Source organism: Rhinolophus sinicus, linkage group LG16 (assembly GCF_036562045.2).
Source record: "Rhinolophus sinicus isolate RSC01 linkage group LG16, ASM3656204v1, whole genome shotgun sequence".
Classification (NCBI taxonomy): Eukaryota; Metazoa; Chordata; class Mammalia; order Chiroptera; family Rhinolophidae; genus Rhinolophus; species Rhinolophus sinicus.
In genome coordinates, this window is record NC_133765.1 from 17,834,679 (window position 1) to 17,850,450 (window position 15,772).

Genomic DNA, 15,772 nt, shown 5'->3' on the forward strand with positions numbered 1-15,772 from the left:
AACTACTGACACGCAGGATGCTAGAAGGAAGAATTACCAGCAACAAAAATTCAGAAGCACAACTCCATTCCCACTTGTTTTGGCCACAGAAAAGCCCACTCGTACTAATTTACAGTTTTCATCTATTACTCAACAAGATTTAACACAATGACATATTTACAAACAACTAGAAGTTCCCTGGATTTTTCAAACTTAGAACCATAAATCTTCTCCTTCTTACTGCTTTCCAAAGAATAAAACAAAAAATCTAATCTTATACCAAGATCTCTTCAGATCCATTTCTGGAGATGTCTCTTTGTAATACAGCTGCTGAAAGGCAATTAAACTATTGACAATACTTAACATTCCAGACAAGTGACAAGGCTGGAAAAAGACAGCCTAAAAGAATTTCTGGCTACAGTACACAAATGATTTTTCCAGATTTAGTTCAAAACAAATTGGTTCCCAAAGTTCAAAATCCCAGAATGCAAGAAATTTTGAGTCTCCTTTGGCCACAACCTCCTCAGTCAAGGTTTCTGAATATTTTTTAAAAAGAAACGTTTATTCAGGATCCTTTCAAACCATAGCTTTATGCTCAGATTTTTGGCAGGCAGTTATAAACTTGCACAATACTGTATTCATAAAATTAACTGTCGGCTATATTTTTAATTTAAAACATCAATTTGATATATTTGCACACTTCTAATAAACTGATCCGAAATACAAATGAAATATGTTCTTTAGTGTGTCAATAATCATTGAAGTGTAATAATTTTTAAAATCTTTTAAAAATAAGCTTAAAGTTTAAGATTTGAGAATTGTTTTGCCAATGGCACAAAGGAAGTCTTTCTAACCCAAACAAATTAAAATAGGTAAGAATTTGAATTCAGTTTAATAAAAACGAAATGTTTTTCAACATTTCACTGGTTAGGTGAAAAGAAAATTTCAAAATACTAAGGAGTACTTTCTCCTTGTGTCTACTGAGAGTAAAGTAATGGTCTTAACAGTGGGCAATTCTGCCCCCTAGGGGACATTTGGCACTGTCTGTAGACATTTTTGGTCGTCCCAACTGGGGGGATGGTGGGGGTGGTGCTACTGTCATCTGGTGGGTAGAGGCCAGGGATGCTGCTAAACATCCTAGAATACTCAAGACAGCCCCCCACAACAAAGACTATACAACCCAAAACATCAACAGTGCCAAGACAGAAACTTGGGTACAAAGGGGGTTGGTTTAAGCCTGGGGGGAAGAAGTAGCAGTGTTCATCTTTTGTACCATAGCATAAATTAGGCCTCAACTGCACGAACATTCTGTTGAGTTCAGAAAACCAACTCATTCAACAGAATTGCCTGAAAGAGAAGGCAGAGTCTATACTGCAGAGTCTGTTACTCCCTTAGATTTCCATCCACATTTCCCAAGAAAGACAGCTAGCTCAAAGAAGGGCTCTCTGATCTTCCAGAATGAAATGTAAGAAGCCACAGGGGGCTCACTACTTACCTGAGCCCTTCTGCAGTCCCCTAGCTGCCTGGCACACATTAACAACCCCAAAAGATGGTCAAAACCCACCATTCTCCAGTCCCTCTGAAACCTCACGGCAATAGAGAAAGAAGGAAACGAAAAGCTGAGGGCCTGCTATCTGCCAAACGCTGTGCTGGGGTTTCACACCCATCATTCCATTCAATCTGCCACCTGAGGAGGGGCGTATGCGCATCAGGCCCACAGTAAAAAGGAGACCCAAAGCCTTCCACAGCTGGCAGGCAAAGGCGAGAGCAGGGGTCTGCAGAGGTCCAACTCCAAATCCCACGCCGCACCACAGCTCAGTAACTCTCTGGGTTGTCTTTTTTTTTTTTTTTATCTCAAGGGGCGGCCTGTACAGTGAGACTACAGAGAGCTTTTAGGGTACTGTCTTCAGAGACATTTAAAAAATGATGGAGATGTGTCTTGGCAACTGAAGGAAGGGCTGGCTTCAGCTTACAGCCTTCTCTCCTCTGTCCCCACCTCCTCTGCCAGCCCCGCTTGGCCTCTTTCTGTGTCAGGAAGAAGTGCAGCTGGACAACTGCCGTGTTTCCCCGAAAATAAGGCCCAGCCGGACTATCAGCTCTAATGCGTCTTTCGGAGCAGAAATTCATATGAGACCCGGTCTTATATAATATAATAATATGCCCCTTCCGACTGGCATATTATTCTCCCAACTACAATGTCCATTCATTGAAAACTCCCTCCTCCTTCAAAGCCAATCTCAAAGGACAAGTACAGCTCAAGTCCCCTGGAAGTCCAGCTCAGAGGAGCCACAGCTCCCAATACCCACATTCACAGGGCATCTCCCCCACTCATGAGGCCCCCGCACTTAAGACTGTGACTCTTCTAGCCCGTAGCAATGCCCCCTCACAGGGCAGCGTGTGCACTTCTCCCACAGGCCGCACTTAGGATGCAAATGCCGTGTACATGTATGAAGCAAGACAGGGCCCGTGCCTTAAAGACACCCTCCAATAATTAGATGGAGAATGAAACCAAACTAGAAAAACGGACGAAATCAAAGCTGTAATGCGACTAGCCCAAATCACCGCTGGAAAGGACATGAATGTCAGAAGTAAATCCTAGTAAATTCTTTCTAGACAACACCTGTTAAACCATTCGCAGCCTTTTATAAGATATCCTATAACTGAGTGGAGAACTTCTACTCACTTAGTAGTGGTGAGATGAGGATGTAAGAGGGAAAAAGATGAAAACAATGGAAAGCACTACCAAAAAAAAAAAAATACAGACCAATATGTCTCATGAAAATAATGTAAAAATTCTAAGCAAACTTTTAGCAAACTGAATACAACAATCTGAAAAATAAATAAATAACACATCATGACCAAGTAGGGTTTATCTCACAAATGCAAGGTTGGTTAAATTAAAAAAAAAAAAAACAACAAAAAAAAATGTTACTCACCACATGAACACAATCATCTCAACAGATACAGAAAAAGCACGAGACAAAAGCTGACATTCATTCCCGATTTTAAAAACACAACCTCCAATTAAAACAGGAGTAGAAGGGAACCTCCTCAATGTGATAAAAGGTACCTATAAAACACCTGCAGTTAATATCACACTTCATGTCATGAGGCTTAATGCTTTCCCCCTAAGATCAGGAATAAGACAAGGAAATTCGCCCTCACCACTTCTATTCATTATTGTACTAGAGGTTCTTAGCGCAATAAGGCAAGACAAAGGAACAATAGGCATTCAGATTGGGAAGGAAGAAATAACTCCTTATTTGCAGACACACTGATGAAATGTCAAATGGAATCTAAAAAACAAAAAACTATTAGAACTACTAAAGTATAGCAAGATCTCAAAATATAAGATCAGTATACAAAAAACCAACTAAAATAATATATTTCTACATATTAGCAATGAACAATTGGAAATTTTTTAAAGTAGTATTTACTATATCAAAATATATGAAATTCTCATGGGTAAATGTGACCCAAAAAAGGTGAAAGATCTGTATACTGAAAACTACAAAATAATGCTGAGATAAACTAAAGATCTAAATAAATTGAGAGATATAACATGTTCATGAGTTGGAAGACTCAGTATTGTTAGGAAGTCACTACCCCCAAATTTATATATAGATTTAACACAATTCAAATCAAAATTCCAGCAGGTTTTTGTAGAAAGTGACAAGTTGACTCTACAATTCATATAGAAATGCAAAGGGCCTAGAATTAGTAACAATAGTTGAAGTTGGATGATGACTACATCACCACTGTGTCCCATTGTATTATTTTCTCTATTTTGTATGTTTGAAATTTTCCATAGTGAGGAAGTTTTTTTGTTTTTTAAGAGAGACTGATATGCTTTCACGCATACACAAACACAAAATATCCTTCCTTTAAAATGTAACTATATCACAAAAATGGTTTCCTTCTTGACACCACCTTAAGTCTGAGCCCTGGCCTGGTTTCCCAGTCCTCTAACCAGTCCTCTCGGCTTCCTGTTTCTCTAAGCCAGGGGTCAGCAAACGACAGTCCACAAGCCAAACGTGGCCCATCACTTGTTTTTGTACAGTCCACAAACTAAGAATAGTTTTTGCATTTTTAAATGGTTGGGGGAAAAAAATCAAAAGTATATTTCATAACATCAAAAACGTACATACAAAATTCAAATTTCAAAGTCCACAAAGAAACTTTAATTGAAACAGTTACGCTCATTTATTTACATATTTCTGTGGCTACTTCTGTGCTACAATGACAGACGCGAGTAGTTGCAACAGAGATCACACCACCTGCAAAGTCTAAAATATCTACTATCTGTCCCTTTACAGAAAAACTCTGTCAACCGCTACTCAATGATATGCCTGCCTTCCCCTCCCTCAAGAGACTAAATCCTTCACCTCAGGAATGCTCACTACTGCCTCTCCTTTGTTCAAGTCTCACCAACTCCTAAAAACCCAATTCCCCTTTCCCCCCTTTCCAAATCCTAACCATTATCAGCAGCTTATGTGGAAGCCGGTAAGCTGAACGTTACGATAGAGGCTGAGCCTTAGAGACGCTGTCCCTGTGTGGACAAGGGTGGCTGATCACCACCTACTCACTTCCAATCTTTCAAAGCAGGCTGGCAGGCTGGCAGCCGGGATGGAGAGAGCACATGATGTAGGGCATGAAGATTGCAGAAGCAAGCAATGTACATGTCAGTACCCCTGCAGCAATGTCACCATTGACATATGTAACCAGTACAAATGCAAGTTAGAAGAATGCCTCTCCAGATACCAACTCAAGACAGCATAATTCCAAAAAGAAATTAGGAAGAAACAGCTGAAGAGGGGCAGAAGGAAATGAGAAGAATATCTTTCACTCCGACAATTTAGAGGCTCTCACAAAGCATGGTTAATGGAGACACTGGCAAGGGGGCAGTCCCCTTCGATGGGAGAGAGGCCTACAAAGGAGACACAGCAGAGTTCAAGCTGGAACACCTCAGGTCAACGGGTGTCCTGACTTCCCTGAGTTGGCACACTAAATAAGGTGACAAACGTGCTGGTCCTAAAACCCAGGGATCACTACCATCTTTGCATGCCCTTTGGAAACAAATAAGAAATAAGAAATCTGGACTGTATCTCTGCAACTCAAGTCCCAGATAGGAAACCCTGATCTTATGCAGATGTTTTCATCTCTGATTTTTCTTTCACCTGTACTGAGGTATAACTGACAAAGTTCTATGATCTTTAAAGTGTACATCGTGGTGACTGATATACATATACACTGTAAAAAATTCCCACCATCTACTTAATTTACATACCCATCACCTTGCCTCCTTATTTATTTTTTGATAAGAATCATCTCCAATTTAAAGCGGCAACTAAAAGGAACCAGATTTTGCAAGAGTACAGGTACTGCCAAAGGTCAGGATTTGATCTTATTTTCCACGTGTTCCCAGTAAAAGGAAAACTGAAAGAAAGCCTCTGGAAGATTTCCTTCTGGGAAGCAGTGCGGGAGTTCCGGCTGACTGTAAGCTTACTACCAGGGTATCAACACCATCCTCATTTGATTTACACCGGATCCAGGAAAACAGGAATCTGTACTCCTCAGAGGGCCTGTGGGGTACTGTGTGCAGTTCTAGAACAACACCAGAAGGAAGGAATCTAATAACTAGCCTATCTCTAGTCCAAAGGGCTCTAGAAGCAACTCAAAGAGAGACTTTCAAACTCAGCAAGTAAAAGTAGCTGTGTCAAACTTAAGAAGATCCAGGAGACAGATATAGGACTAGTGAATGAAAGTTATCAACAGACAGACTCCAAGGCAGCTAATAATCAGAGGGGCCCCTACATTCAATGAGCTACCTAATGGTTATGTCCTTCACCTCACTCACCAGATTCTAGTGGGGCTGGGAGGGCAGCTGCATCATAAGCTGTTCAGACTAAAGCTGAAATGTGAAGTTCTTGCACTGACTTTAGTTAGCTAGATAGATACTCAGATACAATTTTCATCTTTAATGGTGGCTCCAAACAAGAGTGGTATAACTTCAATCATTTTAAAAAGCATCATATTGCACTTATGTGGGGAGAATTCTAGCTTACTTTTTCACTTGTCTGTTTCTCTTATCTCTTGTTCAGTTCAGCTCCCCCCTCATCCCAAATCTCCAACCTCACTTCTGACACAGCATAGCACAGACCTGATCACTGAACAAACATCTCAACTCTGGACTCTGACAATTTTTCTCAAAACGTTCTTTTTCAGAAGGCAGTCTCTGGTATCAATGCAAAACTTGCCACTGCTGACCACCGTCTCCCCGCATTTGCAATATACAGCTCCTCTGGCCAGGCAAAATGCAACACCGATGTAGTTTTCTATATTTTTGCACAATCACATGAAACTACAAAAAAATAGGATAATAACCTTGGATGGTTATCTCAGAGGATAATAAGCCTTGGGCGAGACAGTAAATACTGCGCTAGCCTTCCAGCAGAGACTCTTACTTCTTTAGCAAATCCTCGCTTTAGCCTACCATCACAGTACACACTCTTCAATTTTTATTTTGTTTTTTCAAAAATATCTCCATTGAAATAGTATTGGAAAAAATTATGAATTCCAAATTTGTACTTTATTGTCACTTTATTTAAAATAATATGAAAGGAATAAGCCCACATTCCAAATGTGAAAAAAATTAACCCACAAAACAAAATTTTCATTACTAATATAAAATAGTATTGAATGTCAAAAAAATTATCATTAAATATTATCAAGACCGCCCCATATTAAAAATTTGCTTCTGAGTGGCTTAAGGGACAAGAGGCACGAAATTAGGAAAGAGAGAGGCCCATCCAACCTCTCAGTCAAGACAGGAGGTAGAGGGAGGAGGCAAAGAAGAGAGTAAAAAAAGGGGGGGAGTGGACTTCCATAAGAAGAGCAGGCATCAAGTTTAATCCCCCCTTCACCCTAGGACACACCCCCACAGCCTTTGTTACTACTAGCTGGTAACTTGAAAGGGCTGCCCCTTCAATTCTTGGGCAGTTTTTCACGTATGGAAACAAATGGCAGTTTAACGTAACTACCATTTACCTGGGTATCTCCCAAAGCAACACAAAATAGATCCATCCCTTCCCATGTAAAAGCTCTTCAAACACTTCAATTACAAAGGAAACAATGTTGTACCTACATTTTCTATACTAAGTAGCACTGTAGTTCCTTTAATCATAGGACAAATGCATTTTAGCGGAAAAGCAGCATGTTATAGTGAAAAGAACACAGGACTTTTAGTCTGAAACCCGGGCTCAGATCCAAGCTTGGCCGTTGGTTAGCTCTGTCGTCTTAACCTTGTTTCCTCACTTACAAAATTAAGGAAAATAATAGTTGTGTGAACTACCTCAAGATGAGTTGTGAGAGGACCACATTTAATGAAAGGAAACGTAGGCTTCTTCGACTATGCTGCCATAGGTGCTCATTAGACTCCACAGGACTATTAACAGAAACTTCATAAACCTTGTGAATTAAATTAGTTTTATAAATAAAGTTTTGGAACCCAACCCACCTAAAAGCATGTGGCGGGGCAGGGAGTCAGAAGCAAAGGCAGGAGGAGGTAAGAAAGAATCCCAGCGCAGCTAGATGGTATCCTGGTTGACATTTATATTCTACACTAAGCCTTCAGAAACACTACTTTAACATAAACTTGCAGGTTACATTTTTTTATTTAGAAACAAGGCCTGTTAGTAACTAAAATGTCAAAAAAACTATTTTGCAAAATAACATTTTATTCATTACAGTGAAATTCTGATTAATAAATGATCTGCATTCCATCACGATCGACCTTTGACCCAGAGTGGAGGGTCCGGCTGAGCAAGCCACTGGGTGGTTAACAGGAAAATGAGTAAATTGGTGTCTAAAGTGTGCATTTCTAACTTCATTTCAAAGTCAGTATTTTTTTAAAAAAAATTAGAACAGAAATATTTATTTTAACTGCTTATTTTACTTCGAAGGCCAACAGAGAGGGATAAGTTAGCGCAGGCCCAACTAGGCTGCATATCAATATAATCTGACCTTCGAGGGGAGGGCATGGTTTTTTCCTCCAGGCCTAACCACTCTACGCAAGCCAGATTATTTTCCCTAAACATCAACATGAATAATTTAAAGAAGGTTTTACTGCAGGGTACAACCTCAATAATTCATAGGGCAATATAATAAATACATAAAAGTTCAGGAAGAAAACAAGACTCTTGAACGGGCCTGGAAATTTTGCCATGTCCCCCAAAAGTACTCTCAGCTGCATCCATCAGACATTTCCAACATACATACCTCACCTGGCTTTTGGTGAAGGGTGTCTATTCCTTATCACCAAAGTAAGAGGATGTGGATCCAACTTACAAATGCGCAAACTTTGTTACCAAGGACAGATACACTTATCTTTCAGGCTCATCAGTTTATCTCACAGAAACATTCCACATCCACATTAAACAGTTGTTTTTTTCCTTTATGAAAATGTTTCCACTTTTGCCTGCAAGGCGGTTAATACTAACACTGCTACAGTAACTTCTTTCGGTAGGTACTTCATATACACTACTCAAAGCTGCCACAAACTCAAACTATACAGGTAAAACCCTATGCTATAGTACTTGTTTGTTTCCTGACTTCCCACCCCTCCCCCACAAGAAAGTAAACTCTAAGAGTGCAGGGGATTTTGTTTGTTTTGCTCAATGCTGTTGCCCCAGAGTCTAGAACAGTCCCTGACACATAACAGCCACTTAATAAACATCTGCTGAACTGAAGAAACGAATGGTACATTTATACTATGGAACAGTACTATGAAGTATTAATCACAATGAGTTAGCGTGATAACAGCTGTTAATGGAATTTCCAGAAGTATTAAGAAAACAAGAAATGGAAATGTCAAAAATATGACCTTATTTTTTTGAAAAGTATACCCCAAAAGCCCACACAGTAGAGAGGAAGTGGAGAACTCAGAACCCTCATACACTGCTGGTAGGAACGTAAAATGATGCAGCTTGGGAAAACAGTTTGGTGGGCTCTTCAAAAAGTTTAACTTAATGTGTTTCCCCGAAAATAAGACCTAATCGGAAAATAAGCCCTAGCATGATTTTTCAGGATGATATCCCCTGAAAATCCCTAATGCATCTTTTGGAGCTAAAATTAATATAAGACCCAGTCTTATTTTCGGGGAAACACAGTAGCTACCACATGACCCAATGATTCCACTCCAAGGTATATAACTAAGAGAACTGAAAACACATGTCCACACCGAAACTTGTACAGGAAAGTTCACAGCAGCATCGTTCGTAATAGCCAAAAGTGGAAAAAACCCAAATGTCCACCAATTGATAAATAGATTTTTTCAAAAGTATGGACTATTATTTGGCCATAAAAGGAATGATGTACTTACATGCTACACCATAGATAAACCTTGAAAACATGCTAAATGGAAAGGCCACAAATTGTATGATTCCACTTATATGAAATATCCAGGGCCGGCCCGGTGGCTCAGGCGGTTGGAGCTCCGTGCTCCTAACGCTGAAGGCTGCCGGTTCGATTCCCACATGGGCCAGTGGGCTCTCAACCACAAGGTTGCTGGTTCAACTCCTCGACTCCCGCAAGGGATGGTGGGCTGTGCCCCTTGCAACTAACAACGGCAACTGGACCTGGAGCTGAGCTGCGCCCTCCAAAACTAGGATTGAAAGGACAACAACTTGACTTGGAAAAAGTCCTGGAAGTACACACTGTTCCCCAATGAAGTCCTGTTTAAAAAAAAAAAAGAAAGAAAGAAATATGCAGAATAGGCAAATAGGCAAATCCATAGAGACCGAAAGTAGATTAGTGATTAACACAGGCTGGGGGAAGTGGAGTAACTATTAATGGGTACAAGGTTTCTTTCTGAGGTGATAAAAAATGTTCTGGAATTAAAGAGTGATGATTAATGCACAACTCTGAATATAATAAAAACAGGTGAACTTTCTGCAGGTGAACTTTATGGTATATGAATTACATCTCAGTAAAGTTAAAACATACGCATTTGCAAATGCATACATTAATGAATACACGAATCCATGAATCTATGAATGATGTATTCATGTACGTGCACTCATGCACTCAGGTATTCCAATAAATTCATGAATGATGGAGAACAGTGTGAAATGTTGATGATCCTGGTCATGGAGGATGGGGGGGGGGGGCGAGGGAGACAAGTGTTGAGGCAAGGAGATAACAAAAATCAAAAACAGACCAAACACACATAAGCAAATCCAAGGCTAGAAGCCTTGAGTAGGGGGACTGGGCGACACTAAATAAGTGTGCAATGAAGTGAGCATGAAGAATAAAAATGAGAGAACTAGGGTAGAAAAATCCAGCAGGTAATTTAACAGAGCACAGAAAGCAAACCTGAGCAACTGTAATGATTCAATGGAGTTTGCAAGAAAATGCAGGCTGCCAGAAAGGGAGAAGAACAAGAACATGGGACAGAAGATTTAAGACAGGACCAAATCCACCAAAGGTTTAAAAAAAAAAAAAAAAAAGCATGCAAGAAGAAAACTCAATAGCTCCTGCTCAAGAACTCTTGGGTCTGGTGAGGGAGAGCCAAAACATGACAAGGAGAGAAGCTTCCAGGACAAGAAGGGAGTGGGACTCAGGACTCTCCTAGGTGGGAGAAATTGGCATCTTTTGGAAGAAAGTGTCCACCTGTCACCGTTCTGGAAAAAAGCAGCCCCAACAGACTGCCTTGAGAATTCCTGCTGGACGAGGTGCCACTGGAAAATGGCTAAGTTGTGATTTCTTCCCAAAAACATGAGAAGGGAGAGAGGAAAAAGGGACTTTAATTTGTAACAGGTATTTTTTGACAAAACACTGCTGCCAGTTTCTTTGCATGCCTCTTTCTTAAGCTTAACCAGGGTCTTTTTCTTTTCTTTTTTCTTTTTTAATGTAAGCTCAGTTCTTTTGAAAAGAAGTGTAATATGGGGCTTTTTAAAAAGAGACAAAGTATTCTTTCCCCTTTAATTTCTGTTTTCCCTAGGTTATGCACACAAGAGACAAACTTGAAATCTATTCTCTTAATCTCTTAAACATTGACTGTTTAAACACATCAAATTAAAAAAAAAAAAAAGTTCAAGGTAGAAGGTACACAAGGTTAGGGAAAAGGCAGCAAAATGCATAACGCTTCCAGAGCCGGGAACAAGGACGCTGCCCACCTGATTTCTGGATGATAAAACAGACATTAGAGACCGAGTCTCCTTCAAGAAATAGGATCTGAATTAGACACTCAGGTACAATTCAATGGCCTTTGCAAGCTGGTGTGCGTGACTGGGAGGTGTCCCAAGGCTGCTGAGGTCAAGTGCACCTGGAGTGAAAAGCTCCTTAAGGGCGGGGCTAAGTGGCCCACTTCATACCCGGCACATACCGCACCCAGAAGATGAAACTTTACATCAAGCCACAAACTCTGCTATCCACTGCGGTGTCACCAGCTAGTGGAGGGAGCAGACAAAACACAGGGCGCCAATTCCTAACTGGACAGGGTGCTGGACAAGTCTGCAAGAGACACGATATGGGATGTCTTCCAGGCAAGGTAGTATCTGAGCTGAGTTTTGAAGGTGATAATCAGATGAAGTGAGAGAACATTCCAGCAGAGGGAGACAACTGGAGAGAGTTCAAGGGACCAAGAGTTGTTCAGCAGAGCTCAATGAAGCACGTGAAAAAAGGGTGGGGAAAAATGTAAACGGAGGCCAGAGCCCAGTGATGAAGTGTCCTGGATACCAAGCCAAGGATTGGTAGATTTGATTATAAAGACAGTGGGAGCCATTGAAGGACTTTAAATTGCAGGGGTGGGGGTGAGATGGTGACTACAAACAGATTGCTATTTTGGAAAGACCTAGGCAGGAACAAACCTCTGGATTTAACCCAAAAATAAAGGAATTACAATAAAGATGTGGGAAAAGGTAAAAAACAAAAACAAAAACAAAAAACAGTGTTAACATCTGTACTCATGGACAAATTTCTTTTGTGGGGTTATCAAATTATCCTTTGAAAATGGAACACTCAGAGGTAGCTGAAAGCAGTCAGTCCTCTGAATGTAGAAATGAATATTATTAAGAATTAGAGATTGCATTATTCATTTTAATTCAAGACACTTTTAAAATGTATGTTTGACACATTTTGATACACTGTAGTTTTGCGAGTACAAAAAAAAATGTATAACTCTAAATCTTATCTGCTATTAACAGCAGACTAGGAGGAATTTTAAATACTTCACAGACACAAAAATCATCTGTTACATTCGCTTGGAACAGACCATAGCCACTTCTCCCCCTCAGCATATCTGAAATGTAATCTGTAAGCCTAATTTCTTGATGATCGTGTTATTTCCTTACAAAAAACTGAGGCCACAATAAAGATTTCTGAGCTGACATAGTACCCCCATGGGGGTTCTTTAGCTCTGCAGTTAGTCTATTCAACACTAACAATTCCAACCACCAGGAGGAATTTCCCTGCCTGGGTTTATTTTGTTGGCACAAGTACACACACACACACACACACACACACACACACACACACACACACAAATATCCTAACAGTCTGTATCCAGTAGGAAAGGATGATCAGAATAGGAACATCTTTACTGAAGCAAATTTAAGAGAGCTTTCTCGGTTGCCTATGACTAACGACCACAAAGTGAATTCATATTTATTTTTAAAAAATAATCTATATTTTAATCTTAGCAGCAAAAACCCCAGGAACTTTTTCCTAAACAATCCAACAACAAAACAATAGATTCTAGGCTTTATTTCTAAAAATATCTTATTCTCATGAGACAACCAACTTTGTATTTGCCATTTACAATCACCATATAACACCATTTACCATCATTTCATAAAAGATGCTTAATTTTAACACCAGAAAATTACGTCTTTTTAGAAAGGGCAGTTCTTTAATTGAACAAATTTAGTTTTATGAAAAACTCCCCATATTTTCCTTGTTTTTCTCAATACACTAAGACCCACTCAACACTTCATTTCAGGGGCCTGACCAAGAGTCTCCAAAATTTGTTCTCACCAACTTATGATGCCCCCTCTCCCATCTTTGAGGAAGGACCACAAACTACGTCATGGAACTGATAAGAAGACCTAGTTCTCTCTCTAGTTGAAGAGGACTCCCCTTAATTGGAAAGACTCAGCAAGAATCCATTAAATGTTAAATTAGCAACTCAAGCTCCTTTCCATCTCCTCCTCCACCCCCCAACACACACACACACACACACACACTACAGATGGGGAAATAAAGGTCCAGAAAGGAAAACAAGTTGCCCAAGGCCATTAAGCTAAGAGAATTTCTCTAGCCTACTGACACTCCGTCACTGTTCCTCTACTGAGCTGGACAGTTTGTGTAACACCATGTACAAGTCAGCCATGTGATTTAAAGATGCATATAGTTATATGGCAAATCATGTATTATAAAAACCCCACCCTGATAGTAATTTTGAACCGAAGCAATACTATCATCTGAGTCATCTGAAATATAAGATGTACACTGTCACGTCAGTTATAAGGAGAACCTCAGTTTCAGAAAAACCCCTTCTCAGGACGATACATTGCACTGTAGATACATATCCTAAAAGTTCAAGCTTAAAGTGGAAATTTTGATACAAACTGCACCTTAACCACAACTGCTATAATTACCCTGCACTATGACACTCAGATTATTTGGAATATTACCAAGGCACATAATGATAGAGGTTTCCTATGGCACAATATTCACTTTCCTACTGAAAAGTCAAGAAAATCCCTACATAACTGGACTATACATGGGCAATTAAGAAGCATTCTCAAGCTACCAAAAGTGGCTCAGTCTTAAAGACTGCTTGGTGCATACTAACTAAATCAGGGGGGAAGAGACAATTTTATAGAGGAAAAAAAATACTGCATCAGCCATTTCTTTACAGAACAATTTTATACAGATCAAAACTCTACTTCTACTTACATCATATATACTCTTCTATATTGTGTGGCTACTTTACAACCTATATGTATTATGCTGATATTCACTGATGCCTAAGAAGAGAACAGTTCTGATTGCATCTCAAGATGCATCTTGGGTGACAGCAAACGCTGCTGGGCTCTGCAACATTTTTCAGTTTCTTGAATCTGTTGTAAACTCAGGAAACACTGTCAGTGGCTTGAGATGCTCTTTTTACAACACATTTGTCCCTGTAATCAAACTAGGGCAGCGAATTTATGGTAATTTTTCCTGGGCCCCGCCGTCCGTACTTGCTCGCAAATTATCAAAAGCATCAACAAATCAAGTTTCTCTGCATTTGAATGGTCACAGGCATTCTTAGTCTTGTACATAGGCTGGAACTACTTGGAAACTGATTTCTCTTCCAGGTATTTCTGGGGAACTGCCCAAGAATGAACTATCTGGTCTTACACGTAACCACTTAAGCCATACAATTACCAGGTTGAGGGAAATGCAAAAATCCTCAGCAAAAACACCGATTATTCACATCCAACTTGATGCAATTAACCAGGTCTCAAGAAAAAAAAAAAAAAGACATTCCGTCTGCTTTGGGCTAACCTCCCAGCGGAGCGTGGCGAGGCAGCGGGTGCGGGCCTCGGCGGAAGGTGAGCCCGCAGGAGGCCCGGGGTCCGCTGCCTACGGCTCTGCTCCCCGCTCCGTGTACTCGAGGTCCCGGAGCAGTACTGTCCCCTCCCGGGGCATGGGACCAGAGGACCAGGAAGGTAAGGCGGCGGCCCCGGCCTCTCCTAGGGCTCGAGGAAAGCAAAATGTGAGGGTTGCGCCCGGTGCCTCGGCTCGGCGAGAACCAGCGGGCTGAGAGCCTAGAACCAGGCCACACCACCCGGTAGGGGCGGCTACCGAGTCCCGCGGCACAACTGCGGGTCGGCGGGGCAGCCCGGGAGGGGTACCGCGCAGGCGCGGGACGGGCTGGGGGGCCCGGGAGGGGGAGGGCGCAGGCGCGGGCCCGCCGGGGGTCTGCGGGGTCGCCTGGGCCTGGCCGCGCGGGCGGCGCTGGGGAGATGGACTGGCCTTCCGGGCCACACTGAGGGGACCGGGCCTTGGCTCTTACCGCGCGGCGCCGCCTCGCTCGCTCGCTGGCTCCGGGTTCGGGCCGGGCGGCGAGCTCGCCCGGTGGCGCGGCCCGAATCCGTTGAGTCCAGCCTCAGGGTAGCAGCCAACCCCACGGCGCCGTTCGCCCGGCCCGCCCTTCCTCTCTTGTAGTCCCCGCCCCCGGCCCGCCTCTTACCCGTCCCACAGGGCCGCCACCAACTGCGCAGGCGCCCTAAGTCCCCGCCCACATCCTTCTGTCGCGCAGGCGCCTGGAACCCCGCCCACTCCATCGGTGTTCCTTCTGGCTCCGAGTAGCGCAGGCGCTCTACTACCTGGCCGGGCACAAAGAAGGCTCCGGTAACCTCTGCGCGCTTCAGGCCTCACCCTGAAGCACCCGCTGGCAAATCCCCCGGGCGCGGGTGGGTGATGAGTGTAGAGCTTCCTCGTCCCAAAAGCTTAACCTCGCTCAAAGGTGCAGTATTCAAGCAGTATTTATTTACATTGTGCCAAGGATGGTGCTAGACATGAGCTAGTTTGGTGAAAAAAACCCACAAGCCCTGCTTTCCTGGCGCTCCCCGTGCAGCAGGGAACGCAGACAATAAACAACTAAGCAACCAAAAAAAAAAAAAAAATGAGGCTAAATATGCTTGATAAAGTTAAGGAAGTTCTGTTAGGTTGCAATTATCATACAGGTTTTTTCTGTGATAGTTTGACATACGTTAGATTTTTACTACATCATCTTACTTTCCCA

General features: G+C 41.8%; 1 protein-coding gene across 5 annotated transcripts in view; it reads right to left on the bottom strand.

Moving 5' to 3' along the window:
* Positions 1-15,191, bottom strand: part of SPECC1L (sperm antigen with calponin homology and coiled-coil domains 1 like) — a 128,865-nt gene extending 113,674 nt beyond the window's left edge. The window contains exons 1-2 of one of the 5 annotated variants that reach the window (XM_074321713.1): positions 15,041-15,156; positions 9,359-9,710 (exon numbers count right to left, since the gene is read on the bottom strand). The gene's annotated coding sequence lies outside the window, so the exon portion shown is untranslated. Of the gene's footprint in view, positions 1-9,358; positions 9,711-15,040 lie in introns of all 5 variants that reach the window. The other 4 variants (XM_074321714.1, XM_074321716.1, XM_074321715.1 and 1 more) reach the window with 4 other exon arrangements.
* Positions 15,192-15,772: the final 581 nt, after the last annotated feature.